Genomic DNA, 15013 nt, shown 5'->3' with positions numbered 1-15013 from the left:
GAACAGGGATGAAGCCTCCCCAGCTGCACACACCTCCATTGCTGTGCTCCAACTCATCTCCAGAGTGAAGAGGGTCCTGTTCAAATGCAATTGGCCTTTTAAATTGTAAATTTAAAGTGATTTTGGAAGGTAAAACATGGCAAACATAGAGGGATTAATCCTTTATTTTACCAAGAAGTTTCTCTCCATCACACTTCCATTTTTTCCCAGCCTACTGATTCCTTCAGCCCTGATTCTCCAGTGGCAAAATTCCCCTTATGCCTGTGATTTGACCCATTATTTGACTTGTTTGCTCTTGGCTGTTGTGCAAATAAACCTCTCTCCCAGCTGCCCTGTTTGGGGATGCCTCAGCTCAGAAGCTAACTCTGTATTGGTGATTTAAATATCACCTCAACGCTGCTATTTCTTGAAAGAAAAAAGAATTGCAGGCAGTGCAGGGGCAGGAGAAGTGTTTGTGCAGGGATGGACCTCAGTGTGGTGCTGGTTTGGGCCAGATGGGGCTGATGCAGCTTTAGGCTCTGATGGGACCTGCTGGTGAGGGTGGTCCCCAGTGCCAGCCCCTCTGCAGCAGGACCCTGAGCTCCCAGAGCAGGTGCCCCTGGATCCAGACAGGGACCAAACTCTGTCACCCGGGGCTGCCAACTTCTCCCACAGCTTTGGGCACAGTGACTGACACGGAGGGGAAGCCCTCAGGAGGACGAAATTCTTCTTTAGCGCCTGTCAATGAGCTTCTAATCCCTTCTCTCCCATAAAATCTCGGCTGCAGCTGCCCCTGTTTGTGCTTTTCCCTCCTCCCTGAGCATCTCTCTGTGTGGTTTGGGCCGAGCCCAGGCTGTGCCAGTGCCACACCTCTCAGCAGAGAACATGTAATTGCAAACTTGCTTTTTTCCTTTTTTTTTTTTCTTTCCCTTTTCCTCCCGTTTAACGTAAACCAAGCAGACACCCGTCACCGGCCTCAGCTCCGGCTCTGATGCAAACTTTTCCCACCTGGCCGGGCCGGGCCTTCGAAAATATAAATAAATACGAAAAGAAAAGGGGGAAAAAAAAAAAAAAGGAGGCCGTCAGCAGGGATATTTTTGCAGCCATGACACAGAGGAGTGTGACACACGCCGTGCTCTCAGTGGGTGGGTGCAGGGATGGTTCGTGTTGTTCTTGTCTCCAGGCCCAGCATTACGAGTGTCCCCGTTATTAGTGGTGTCTGATAGTGGCGTGTGACACAACCCCCCTGCTCCCATCCTGCCACGAGGGGCTGGAAGGGGGTGGAGGTGGTGATGGGGAGGCTTTGGTGGGTGGGTGTCCAGCTGCAGCCCCGTGCTGACGGGGCAGGGGTGGTTTTTTTGCCACGGAGCATCGTTGGGATGGGGGGGCTCCAAATGAGGGGCGTTTCGTTGCCTTGCTCGTACCTGTTTTGCTCAGGTTTGTCCATCTGAGCTGGCATTGCTGCAATTCCATCTTTCCATGTCCATCTGAGGGGTCCTGGCCCTCAGGTGGTGGTTCTGGAGACGGAGGGAGCAGGGACCACACGTGTGTGGGAGCCAGGGAGTGGGATGGAGGTGGCAGGGGCCGATGCTGGCCAAGGTCTGACAGGCTCGTGCATGAACTCGGGGTTTTATAGCCCTATAAAAGGCAACTGACAGCAGAGGTTCTGATTTTGGAGGCTCCAGCTGAGCTGGGAGGAGTCAGCCCCGTCTCCTGGCGCCGGAGCCGCGTCTGCCAGTGCTGAGCCGTGACGTTGGGATGGGAGAGCCAGGCTGGATATTCCCAGTGTGCCAGAGGGCAGGAGCCAGGCCCTCACCACGGCCACTGCCACAGCCCTGCCAGCAGCTCTGGGCTGCTGCTTCCCTGGCTCTCCCCTTGGACATGGGGCAGGGCGGGGAAGGGACTGCGAGCACCTCGCTCTGCAGGGAGGGCACATCTCCGCTTCCCCTCCCCTCCACCTCCCCTCCATCTCCCCTCCACCTCCCCTCCATCTCCTCTCCACCTCCCCTCCATCTCCCCTCCATCTCCCCTTCACCTCCCCTCCATCATCTCCCTTCCATCTCCCCTCCATCTCCCTTCCAGCTCCCCTCCAGCTCCCCTCCATCTCCCCTCCATCTCCCCTCTATCTCCCCTGCCAAGTTACACCAAGGAAGTTTGCTGGGGTGAAAGGTTTGATGTTGGACTCAGGGATGCTCCACCTTAACCAGACTTAGTTACAAGCTCAGAAACCAGGGAAGTGTCCTCCTCATCCCAAAGCAAAGGCAGTAAGGAGAAGATACAGACTTGGAAAAAACCTTTTAAAGAAGTTTATGTAAAAAAGGAGAAATTAACCCCTAGGAAATAAATGTTTGACTTGATGGGTTTGAAAACTGGAGGAAATTTGTCTTTTGAACCAATTCTATAGGAAAGATGGGGAAACTTACTGTAAAACCTTGGGATGTGGGATGTGCTGCCTCACTGCCTGTTACCTGTGGGGCAGCTCGGAGTCTCCAGCTCCGGCTGGATGCTGTGCCACCGGAAACCAGGGAAAGGAAGGGAAAAGCAAAGCCCTGAGCTCTCCCTTTCTCCCACTCAGGCTGCTCAGGAATGGCCCTGATCCCCCACCACGACCAATGGATCCTGGCTCTTTTTTTATGGAGACTCCCCACCGAGGCAGACGCCAGTTAAAAGGTTACTGCCCAGCTGTGAAATATGTAGACAGGGTAACAGCTCGATGGCGGGGTGACCTCATATCTCATATTTATTGACTAAATGTGGCTTGAACTAGTCACCACTAGTAAAATAAACCACAGCCCCGAGTAGTGCAGGAATATTCCATGGCAGACAGACTCCTAGTTCCTTGTCACACTCTTTCTTTCACTTGAAATTAAAAAAAAAAAAAAAAAAAAAGAGGCAAAAGCTTGTTACTAATCTCGTTTCTTTTACAAGGCAGGTCCTGTAGAAACCCTTTCAGTGCAGGTTTGCTTTTTCCTGTGAGGAGAGCTGGGAGTCTCTCAGTGGTTGCTCTGATAGAGAGGGAAGAATGAACCCTCTGGATTATTTTTTTGACAATATTCATCTCAAGAAGAAGCTTGATTGGACTGGGACAGACATGTTAGGCTTTAACAGAGAGATCTGGGGTCAGGAGGCTTTTCTGTGACTCCTTTGTCCAGGTCACACTTGTCCTTTCAGGGATGAGAAATAGCCATAAAATATCAGGAGACTGCCTTTGGTCCTGTCTGCCTGCAGAATTGATGTGGTACATTTAAAGTGATTAGTTTTTTACTTTTGTGGTGAATTAAACCCATTCAGCACTGGAGATGTTTTCCTGAGCATCTCCAGCTCACCCACCTGAAGGCAGGCACAGTGCCCAGCTGGGATGGGAGAGTTAGGAAAAGCCTGCCTTCAGCTCCAGGTGATATCTGCCTAGATCCTTACGTGGTGACACACTCAAAATCTGTGTCAAATGCTGCAATATTGGCTTTGGTAGCCCCGTGCCAGGTACAAGATTCAAGGATTGGGACAGGCTGCCCAGGGCAGTGGTGGAACCAACATCCCTGGAGGGATTTAAGAGATGTGTAGATGTGGCACTTGGGGATATGGTCTAGTGGTGGCCCTGGCAGTGCTGGGTCAATGGTTGGACTTGATCTTAAAGGTTTTTCCAGCTGAAATGGTTTGGTTTTCCAGCTTTGCTGTTGGGACAGTGGTCGTGCACCCTCAGCACAAAGAAAAGGGAGAAAACTGTAACTGGAACACTTGGAAGTAGTGAGGAGAGTTTGTGACTCTGGTGCTGTTCAGCCAGGAAGGAGAAATTCAGTTTGTCCCACCCCTGGCACCCCCATTTCTCTGGGTCTCTCTGTCCTGACTCAGCACGTGCCCTTTGCTCCAGCCCTGGCTGTGCTGAGCCAGCCTGGGCACACGCAGCATCGCCCTCTCCAGTCCCCCAAAATCACTGGCCAAGGGACCCATTGCTCACTGCCTCGTCACCCAAACACCTGGGGGGTGTTGTAAGCTGTCTGTGGTGGGGTTTATTAGCTCAGGGCAGTCTGGGGGCCGGGGCTGGTGGGTTCCCAGTGCCCTGGAGGGTCTGGGCTGGCCGAGTCGTGGGTGTTGCTGTAACCACTGCCCGGCGTCACCTCCGTGGGCAAACCCGTGAGGCAGAGTTTCCCTTTGGAGATTTACATGCACGTGGAGCGGGAGTGTTGGAAAAAGGAGGAACTTGGCACAGGGATGGGATACAGATGTTGCAGCTGTGAGCCCCGGGCTGGGAACAGGCTCGGAGCTGAGCAGCTCCGCGTGGCTGCACGGTCGGGTCGTGGTGCAGAAATCCCCTCCCTCGCCCACCAATTTCTCAGCTAAACTCATTAAAGAGGCTCAGAATTCCCAGCTGGAATGAGAATGGTTATTTGGAGGTTCCTGGGGACATGCAGAGGTGGTACCTAGGCTGGTCAAAAGTCTCCTTGGTCACGTCACCTGGGATCTTATGCTAATTGTTATCGTGGTTAATTTTTTTTCCAAGCTGAAGTATAGATGGATAATGAGGGGCAGAGAAAGGGGAGGGAATGGCCTTGTTAATGCTCTGTAGAGATAATGATCCCTGCTTCTGGCTGGGGGGAGCTTTGCCAACAACAGGAGCATCTTTCCCTGCTGAGATGACACCCATTGTTCCCTGGAAAACTGGGTTGTGGGACTGAAGTGTTCTCTTTCCTCTTTTCTTTGTGTTTCCTACTGTCTGTGCTAATATTTTGATAGGTGACCCAGGTTTGCAGACGTGGTTGTTGGGGTGGTTTTGTGCTGTTTGATTCCATCTGTGCCCTGGTTGTCCCAGTTTTTCAGCACCACAGCAGCCACCCCTGGGCTGGGGCAGCCAACAAGCACAGTTTGGGGCCGAAGCCATCGGGTTTCCTGGTTTCCACCTGAGCTCATAAATCACCCCAGAGCTGGATTAAAGCTTAGCTTGGATTCACTGGCAGCTCTGCTGTTTTCACTGAACCTTGCAGTGATTTGGATGGGAGCTGAAGATTTATGCATATTTGCAGAGCCCACGGTTCCAGGTCACAGCTTGGACTGAGGCATTACCAGGGAATCATTGCTTCCCCCGGCGTCTTTGGTGGCCTCAGCTGAAGCAAGAGCTTACTTGGAAAATGAGTCCAGTGCTTATCTCCCCTCTGAGCCTCCTCCTGAGTAGTGAGAGACTCGAGAAAAACAAGCCCAAAAATGCTGGTATCAACATTGCTCGGGAAAAATGGGATCTGTCCTCGTTCTTAACTTGGACAATGTCAGATGTAACAATGCTGGGAAGGGCACATGGGCAGATCATGAGGAGAAAACAAAAAGTGGGCTGAATACAGGTTTTATTTTGCTTTTCTGATCTCAAGACATGCAAACAGGAGTCATAGAAACCCCAGCTCTGCGTCCCTGACTGGGCTGAGATGATACCAATGCTTGGAGCGGGGTGATATCCCCCAAAACCTCCTGTCCCAGGGCAATCCCTGCCTCAGGAAAGATGACTTGGATCACCAGCTGGTTTCAGGTGAGACACCTCAGCCCTGGCTCCCTCGTGCCAGCCCCCAAACACATCCCCAAACACGTGTTCCCTCACCCCCTGATCCCCATCCCCAAACCTGCTCTGGAGGAACTGGGGCTGTAACAATGTGGCAGTAAAAAATAATGAAATGCCATCATAAAAAAAGATGTGGAAAAGCCATTATTTATTTATACCTTGGGAACTAGGAATAATACACCTGTTTCGTGGGGATGGCTGGCACAAAGCTGGCATTGCATAGTGGTACTTAATAATTTCTTACCATACTTTATAGGCTCTTTCCTGCAATTAATGCTAAATAAAATCAACATTTCTCCAACTAGCGTTTCTGGCTCTCATTAACTCCCTTCTTGCCATTCACCATCTCTTTCTCAATATCTTTTCTGCTTTGTATTTCTCTTCTAAACTTTTCTTTGCTCTTCCCTTCTCATAAGCTTTGGTCTGTGGCAGCTTCAGAGGAGCTGCTCTCTCACTGAATTGACTGAGATTTGGTGCAGGACCATCCCAAACCGTAGGGTTTGGCAGGGGCTGCTCCTCCAGGAGGTGGAACACAGGCACCCATCCAAGGTGCAGGATGAGCCCCAGAGCCCTGGCACGAGGATGGGAGGCAACACCCTCCCCTCAGGCTGATCCCACAGCTGGAAGGGCAGCAAAGCAGCTTGAACCACGAGAAAACCTCTGGAGGACCTGATGGGTGGCACGGGAGAGAAAGGCTGGAAGTTGAGCCTGTCATCCTCTCCACTGAATTGGAAGTAAATGTGTGAAGGAAAAGGGTATTGGTGGTGCTGGGAGGGGATTTCAGGACAAAACTGGTCCTGAGCTCTGCCCTGAATTAGTTGTCTTTCTCTTTGTTTAGGAAGGAGAAACTTCAAAGTCTCACAAGGACCAAGAGCCTCTCCTGCTTTTGCCCTCACTCCTCGAAATTCCAGCTGATTTCCAGTGATGTGATTTCAACACTTTCCCTGGTGTGACCTGGGGGATGGCACTGCCTGCAGCACCCCTGGCACAGGTAGGATGGACATTCTCAGGAAATACAAATCTTCTGAAGGGTCTATTTTGGGCTTTGTACATTTTAGTATAAAAAATATCAGGCAGAAAAATCTCATGCTGGAAATACCCCCAGTTCAGTTGATACTTTCTCTGTTACTTCACTTGATCAGGCCCCAAACAACACCCCACCCCAATTAATTCCCACCCCGAAAGGAAGAGGAAGAATTTTTGCTTCATTAATCCCTCCCTTCTGATTTTCAAATTGCAGATTTTCTGGCTTCAGTTTCCGTTCTTTTAAACAAACAAACAAACAAAAAAGCCCAACAAAACTCCTGGGTTTTCACACAGGAAGATATTTTGGATGAAATGCTCTCTCCCACTCCAAAAATCTCAAAATGCATGAATTTGTTCCTAACACCACTGAAATGACTTAATACATTTAATATTTATTTCAGTGGATAAAGTGAACTGGGAGAACAATAAAAAGGCAGGAATTTCCCTGTGCCAGTGAACCCCAGGAGAGAACCTGTCCTGGAACCTGGAAGGCAGGAGGGGATCAGCTCAGGGATGGTCACCAGAGCCCCACTCCAGCATCACCAGGGCACTCTGGGCTGGTGTGGGGAGCCCTCCCGAGCCTTTCAAGCCTCCCATCAGGAGGGTTTTCTCCTCTTTAATCAGGAGCAGTTGCACACACGGCTCAGATGGCAGCGTGGCTGTATCTGCCATCTCGCTCAGAGGAGGGGAGGGTGGGGGGAAATGGGACCCACATGTTATCAGCTGGTGGATGAAACACAGGGAGGATTATTGGGCAGGAAAGAGGAGCTGTGCCTGCTGCCGAGACCCATCTCCTCCCAGCCCAGCCTCCCTCCTCTCCCTCTCCCCTCCCCGCTCCAGCTCTGATGAAAAGCTCGGTGTCAGGGCTCCGGGATTTATGGGGGTGCTGTGAGCGAGGCCTGGCATCAGAGAATTGGAGCCACGTGTTGCTCCTGCAGGATGATCTCTGGGCAGGTTTCTGGGGCTCAGCAGAGCAGTGAAATCCTGAAATCCCCCCTTGGCTCTGGGGCTGGCTCGGGTCTTCCCCCACTCCCTCGTCCCGGACCTGCCGGCGGCTCCTCCCGCCTGGCTCCCATCACCCAGCCCAGTCCCTGGCAGCACCTCCAGGGCTTCTCCGGGGCTCCTGGGTGCTCCTTTTGGGTGCTCCATCCATCAGCAATGGCTCAGGAGCCCCATCCAGGCATCCCTGTGAGGGCAGATGAGCAGTGACTCCGTGACCCCAGGACGAGCCGTGCCAGGCTCACCCCGTGATCGAGTCCAGTGTTGGTCATTCCCATGCCAGCCCTTCCCCTTCCACTCAATGAAATGCTTTGTGTTTGTCCTGGCTGAGTTGTCTTTGAGAGTTTTTTCAGGCTCCAGCTCCAGTTGTTTGAAGATCAAACTGAACTGCCTGATTTTGGCATTACTATTTAGGAATTATCTTGCCTGGATCCCGCCCGAGTCTCTCCATCTCCAGCACGGGGCTGACACTAATTGCCCATTTGCAATGCATTTCCAGACACGTGGCTGGAAAGTGCTGCATGAAAAAAACAGGCATTGTTATTATGAAACCTTCAGGAACAAAATTAATAGATTCATATAACTCCATGGTCATTAAAACAAACCTTATGTGGATGGAAGAGACCAGAACTGCCCAAACCTTGAGCAAACCCAGATTTTCACAAGGAAGCACAAACTGGTTTTAATCAGCAGTGCCAAATAAGTTTTATTTTCTGAGGTTTCTTATTCCCCCATCTCCTTTCCAGTATTAGGAATTGCAGAGGAGCAAGTTGGCCTGAGGTGAAGAGGGGAACTTTGCCCATCTCCTGGTCTTATTATTTTAGAAAACAACAACAAAATGCTCTGCTTGGGCTGGTTGGGCTCAAGTTGCTTTCAGCTGCACAGGGGTCTCAGCCAGCCTTTCTGAGCGAGTTATCCTCTGGTTGGAGCACTATTTAATCAATAGGTTTGGGATAAATTGGTGAGAGAGGGTGGACCATCACCTCCTTGCCTTTGCTCCCTTTATTGAAGTCAAGCAGCAGTTTCCATTTTGCCTCCCCAGAGCTCCTCTGTTTGTTTGGGAGGCAGGAATAGGGTTCTGCTGAGAGGGTGCTGAGCTTGCTCATCCTGAGCTGTCCCAGTGAGTCAGGAGCCTGGAATGGTGGGGCTGTCACAGGGCAGGGAATGGGAACACCCTTGGAGGGAGCCCTGTGCTGTCACCTCCCCTCTGCCTGCACTGGGGATGTTCTCATGGCTTCTGAAGTGTCCTGGCTTTTGATGCCTTGATCCTAAAAAGGCCACATCCCTGCCTTTCACCAGCAGACTTTCATTAGGGTAACAATGTCTGTCTGTCTGTCTGTCCCTTTGCCTCTTTCCTCTATCCAGACTTTAGGCTCTCCATGGACCTTGCCACCCTGTGCCTGGGATGCTGGAATGTGGGGTCATCATTGATTACAATGGTTGTCCCTGTGCAAAGCTGACCCAGTGCTGGTCACTTGGCACCACAGACCCTCCATTTTCACATATCCCAGAGGACTTCAGCATCCAGGGCAAACAAGCTGTTGCAGAAGGTCATGTTGGCATCTAATGCTTGACACGAAGCTTGCAAGTCACTGATGGTGGGATCCATCGAGGGGAAGAGAAAGGAAACCTCCCTTCTCACTTCATCTTGCTTTCCTCACACCCAAATTGCTCATCTCTGGGGTGCAGAAGGTGGAAACTTCACCCCAAGGAGGAAAGGCTGGGAGAAAGTGTCCCAGCAATGAACACCCCTCCCGGTGAACCCCCAGTTTTTGGTCAAAGCTGTGCTCTCTGCTTGCAAGCTCATTTTTAAGGGCTAAATTTAGTGGCACGTCTTGCGATGACGCGCGCGGAGGAGGATTTTGGGATGTCACATGGATCAGTCTCATTCCTGCGTGGGAAACTTCCAGGCTCTGCTACTTTCACTGTCTGGAAGAAACGAGCACCTTCCTGCTGGTGCCATCAGCCCACGTGAGCAGCAGTCAGCCCTGGCAATGTGCCCGTCCAGGGGAGCTGGAGGAGAGCAAGGTTGTGTAACTCGCTGGCAAAGGTGTGTGTGTCTGTTTGCAATCCATTGTGTCCTGCTCACGGGTTTAGCTCCAGATCAGGGATGGGATTTAGTCACCCACCTCTCTGTAACTACTTTGGTATGGAGGTGTTTCATTATGTTTTGTCCTCAGCTAAGCTTGGTCCATCCTTTTGTGTTTGTCACTGGCCGAGACTGGGCACAAAGGTGTGCAGCAGTTTCAAGCAGCTGCCAGTTCCTGGTGTTGGTCAGATCTTCATGTTTTCAGCTCAGTTGGCTGATTTACAAGTGCTAAAGTTGGTGATCTTGCATTCAGATCTAACCCAGCCTGAGTTCATAAAAATGGCACAGTCACTGCACTGCCAACAAGTGCCTTCAAGAAGGAATGTCAGTGCTCTAAAACCTTCTAATGCTGTTTTTGTGCTGACAATGACTCATAAAAGCTGGAAACCTCCAGATTCTTTGACTAGGTGGGATGTCCCACTGATGCTTTGAGGGTCTCACACTTGGGTGAGACTTTGAGTCCCATCAGCCCAAGGGATGAGTGGGTGGGTGGAGTCTCTGTGGAAGGTGGTCTTATGGAATCATGGAATTGTTAAGGTTGGAAAAGACCTTTGAGATCATCAATTCCAGCTATCAAATGTTTTTCCAACCATTAAATGTTTTTGGCAACCTCACTTAACCCCTCTAATGCACATCAATTAAAACCTGAACATAACATACAACAACCAGGTAAGAGCATGAGCAAGACCCCAGTATCCTGGTTTTTGGGGCAGTTTTGTGGCCAGCTTTGGCAACCTGTTTAGTGGTGACCTGTGAAATGCTGAGGGCACCATAACAGCTCTCTGGGATTGTTTTTTTTAGGACATGAGGGTGACAAAGCCCCAGGATAACTGGATTTTCAGACTGTGTTCCCATGGTCTCACCTGTAGATGTTTCTCCATGTGAACTCATCATCAGTGCATCCCCAGAGACAATCCCTCAGGGCAGCTGGTGGCATCAGCCCCTTCTCCACTGCGTGTGTCACAAATCAAGTCCCCACAAGCCTCATCCAGCGTGACTCCAGCGTTACTCACCGTGTTTATTTTCCATCTGACTTTTGCTTTTTTTCCATTGCTGCACCTTCAGCAGCATAAATAGAAATGGATTTATTTTTTTTCTTGAAACTTTAGATTTTTCCTTTGTGAAGTGTCAGAAGAAAATTGCAGAGAGTTGAATGCATCTGGCAAAATCTTCACTTTAAAAAAAAAAAGAATCATTCAGTTTGGAAGGATGTTTCCAAGAGAATATGGGAAAATGGATTATCTGCTCCATTTGAAAAGGAATTGCCTCTAATTGACAAGATGCAGAGGGGAAACTGTTGCTCTTATTTAAACACAGCCCAAACCTGCAGCTCATAAGCTTATTGTTAATCTCAGGCTTGTGGTTCCTGCTCCTTTTCACTTTTCATTTCAAATCTATTTGGGTTATTTTTTTCCCCCCTTTTTTTGTCATGCCCAACTCCTTTTCTGTCTCAGGTAAGTGGTCAGCTTTTCAAAACTTGTGTCCTCTTGCATCCAGAATCTGTGTTGTTGCACCAAAATATCCCAGGATCATTTGGATATTTTGGAGGCTGCTGTTCAGGCACCTTCTCTGCAGTATCTGGTCCAGGTCACACAGGCTTTGGGGCTGCTGCAAGTGGAATTACCCATGATTCCAGGTCATGGAAGGTCTCTGATCCTACAGACAAAACACAGCATTTAGAAGGTGAGGAAGATGCCTCCAGTTAAGGTCTCAGAGGCGACCCCCCCCCCATATTTCCTTTTAATTGATTTTGGAAACTCTGCCTTCCCAAAAAAAGTCGAATCAAACCCAAGGTGCAGGTCGGTGTGAGGCAGAGCAGGGTGTTAAACAGGCAACCCACGTCAGCAAGGAGCTGGCTCCCAGTCAGCATCCACCTGGAATCCCTGGGGGCAAGGAAGGAGGCTCGGGAACGTGTTGGGACAAACAGAGCGGAGCCATCCCGGAGAGGAGCTGCCACCCAACCAGGGAGCCGGGAGAGCGCCTCTGGAGCCACCCAAACCTCTCCTGGTTGATCCCTTCCCACCAGGGGCAGGATGAAAATGTTCATGCCAAGAAATCTTCCCTCACCCCCCTCACCCCAGCAGGTTTGTTATCCTAATTGACTCACGGTGCTGAATTAACCTGCTTGGAAAGGTGATTGGCACCAGGAGTTTCCCACTGTGTGACAGACTTTATAATAAAGAATTGGAGAAGTCATGAATAGCAGCAGTATTAGATCACTGGTGCTCATGAACTCACCTTGTTTAGGGAATGGTGTGGAAAAGAGGGTTTTCTCTTTGATGGTGCATCCTTAGAAACCGTGTCTGTGTTACTCTTTTGCCACAATTATTGTTTATAAGAACTTCTGCTTCGTCAAAAAAAGAGAAAAACCCCCCAATTATAATAAATCCACTTCAGTGTTTTCCATAAGCTCCTAGCCAAGTTGGCCAAGAACTAAGGGAAGGAGCAGGGAAAAAAAAGGTATATATTGTATACTCACTTAAAACTTGGCTAGAAATGACCTTTTATTGTCTTTTTTTTTCTTTTTTTCCATGCCCAACTTGGCTCCTCGAGCCAAACTCACTGCCAGCTTTCTATGGTGTGTTATTTTCCTATGTGTTAAAAAACATTTAAAAAGCTGCCCCACACGGGTTCTACAATTTTTTGCACGGGCAGGGGTGGAGAAGCCTGGCTTTGAGAGTGTGGCCAATGAAAATTCCCGTGATAAAACCTGGATATTTATTGTCTTTTTTTTTTTTTTTTTTTTTTTTTTTGTGGCTCTTTTTATTCCCCCCCCTCCTGCTCCTCGTGCAGCCCAACATGGCAGGGTCTCCAAATGGGCTGTGCTGACAAATGCAGCTGGAGACAGCCATGTGATGTTAACATAAACCTCCTCTGGCAGCTTGGAGAGGCACCAGGAAACCTCCGGAGTGTTTCCCGCCGCTCCCGGCTCCGCTCGGTGCCACTCGGCCCCTGGGCCCGCGGGCTGGGTCACCACAACATGTGTCCTCTTGTGTCTGAGCACATCCCTGACTTTTCATACAGGGAAAAAAAAAAACCAACCAAACCCAAACCAAACGATTCTGGGTTCTGAAAACCAACCCCCCAGAGGAGTTCCTGCCATTCCGGCTCATCCATGAGCACCCGGCTGCGGAGTCACGGCAGAACAAAATCTGCAGCAATCTCTACAGCTGAAGGGTATTTTCTCTTGGAATCCCTCATTAAAAGCACCGCTTTGGGACAAATATAACGACCAAAGTCTCAAGCATATTCTTATTTGGGATCATTTCATCTTAGAAAGGAAGGAAAGTGATTTAAAGCTTTGATACAATTCTCCTTGTGGTCGTGCACTTTAGGTTTGTGTTTCGCTGAATTTACTTCAGAGACATGTTTCACTTTTTTTCTTTTTCAATTTTTTTTTTTTTTTGATATTTAATTTCATTTTTGGTTTTTATGCAGCCCCACAATGTTGTTTTTGTGGTGAGCTGCCATGGTGTTACCAGTGCATCTGAACCACTGCAGGCAGGAAGGCAGCCACTTGAAAGCAACAAAGAGGGCAAGTCTGCCCCAGCTTTTATTTCCTGTATGCATTTTGCCCTCTCTAAAGTTATACAAAGGGTAAATCTCTCAGATCTCCTGATCCTGCAGCTGCTTATAAGTACATTTAATTTTATGATGCAGCAGCACAAGCTGAATGCAGCTATAACACAGAAGTACAAGCTCTAACTTTTGAATGTCATTTAGAAATCCAGCGATGGAAAAGGAAATAAAAGTGATATTTCTGTGTGTTGTGCAGTTTTGGGGGTTTCCAGGTCTCTCAGCTCAGACTCCCCAGGTTCCTCAATGATTCCAGAGAGCAGATGGACAGTTGGGCTCAATGACTCTTGTGGGTCCCTTCCAGCTCAGGATATTTTAAGATTCTGAGTCTCACCTTGCCTGGCAGTGAAAGGAACTCAACAGAAGCTCTTCCCTGTGGATCAGCCCTTACCTTCCCCCTGCTCAGAGACTGCAGAAAGCCAGAATCAATCAGCTAACTGAAGGATTTATATTGGAACTGGATCCCCATGGATCAGAACTGGAATAACACCTCCATCCCTGCCCGAATCTTCCCGGCCTGACCTTTCACAATCTCCCTTTCCTGACCAACGACTCCAAAGAAAATAGAGCTGCTCGTTGGCATTTAATGGAAACCTGCACAAAACTTGTCAAAATACCCCCCCCACCCCTGTCAGCTGCCTGGGACAAGACCCCTACAGTAGTTTCCAGAACCCCCGTGCAATTACTTACATTTTAAATTATCTTTAATTGTCGCATGTGAGCCGCAGAAACATTTTTCCCCCACTCTCAGGCAAGACCTCGCTATTAAGAGTCACCCCATAATTGCAGGTTTAATGGGGGGCTGTGGCAGGTCAGGCCTGAGGGTGAGCCCAGGGCACAGCGAGGCGAGGGCGGCTGCAGGGCCCGGGGACTGGGGGTGACACATCACCATGGGCCCATCAATTACCTGGGGGCAGCTGGGAGTGTAAACTTTTTAGCCAATCTAATTACCCTGCCAGATGTTTTAATCCAATCTCCTCGCCCCTCCCCTGCCAGCAAACGCTGCATTGTCTGAGCTCCCGGGATTAAAAAAGTCGCTTTTTAATTTTTTAACCAAGAGGGAACTTCTTGAGGTTTTGTGGTGGGTGGTTTTTTTTTGGTTTTTTTTTTTTTTTTTGCAGGAATTGAGCATCCTTTCTGAGAGATTGTTCAGGTTCATGGTGGTGGGATTGCACTGAATGAGAATGAAGCAGGGAAGGTGTCACGGAGGGTGCAAGACTGGCGGGGAGGAGCCGAGCTGGTGTCAGTGTGCTCAGGAGCTGAGTGACAACTGTTACCCCGGCGAGGCTCAGCCCAGGCAGGCCCTGGCAAGAGCATTAGAGATGCTGCACCAGATTTTCCCAGGCTGTTTGCAAGCTGACCCAATGTTCCTGCCGACACAAACCCTAAAAGCTGAGCCCGACTCGCTCACAGATTGGGGTCAGATGTGAGCGAGAAGGAAAACGCCTGTGTGAGAGATGTCTGTGCTTGCAGGAGGGGGGGAAATGCTGAATTCACTGTGCATTCAGATGCAGGATATTACCTTGCACAAGTGTGGAGCAGGGAAGGAACCTGGCAGCACTGGGAGCATTTTCTCTGCGCTCAGTAAACTCTGGTCTGGGGTCGGTGGGAAATCTGGCTGTGCACGTGCAACACGTTGAGTGCAGTGCCTGGAAAAACCCCCATCTTTGACAACTTAAACCCCTGACATGATCAAAACCACAGCCCAGACCGGAGGAGCCTCAAACTGTTCTTTGTTAAAAACTCCAGCTGAACAATTTGATGGCTTTTATTTTCAACAACTTATCACTTGGAGGGTTGCT

General features: G+C 49.6%; 1 protein-coding gene across 1 annotated transcript in view; it reads left to right on the top strand.

The window, feature by feature from the left end:
- Nucleotides 1-11355, top strand: part of SLC39A11 (solute carrier family 39 member 11) — a 267969-nt gene extending 256614 nt beyond the window's left edge. The window contains exons 19-21 of the mRNA XM_064676146.1: nucleotides 5337-5491; nucleotides 6360-6512; nucleotides 8912-11355. The gene's annotated coding sequence lies outside the window, so the exon portion shown is untranslated. The remainder of the gene's footprint in view (nucleotides 1-5336; nucleotides 5492-6359; nucleotides 6513-8911) is intronic.
- The last annotated feature ends 3658 nt before the right edge of the window (nucleotides 11356-15013 follow it).

This window comes from Pseudopipra pipra, chromosome 19 (genome assembly GCF_036250125.1).
Source record: "Pseudopipra pipra isolate bDixPip1 chromosome 19, bDixPip1.hap1, whole genome shotgun sequence".
NCBI lineage: Eukaryota > Metazoa > Chordata > Aves > Passeriformes > Pipridae > Pseudopipra > Pseudopipra pipra.
This window is presented reverse-complemented; position numbering and strand designations above follow the sequence as displayed.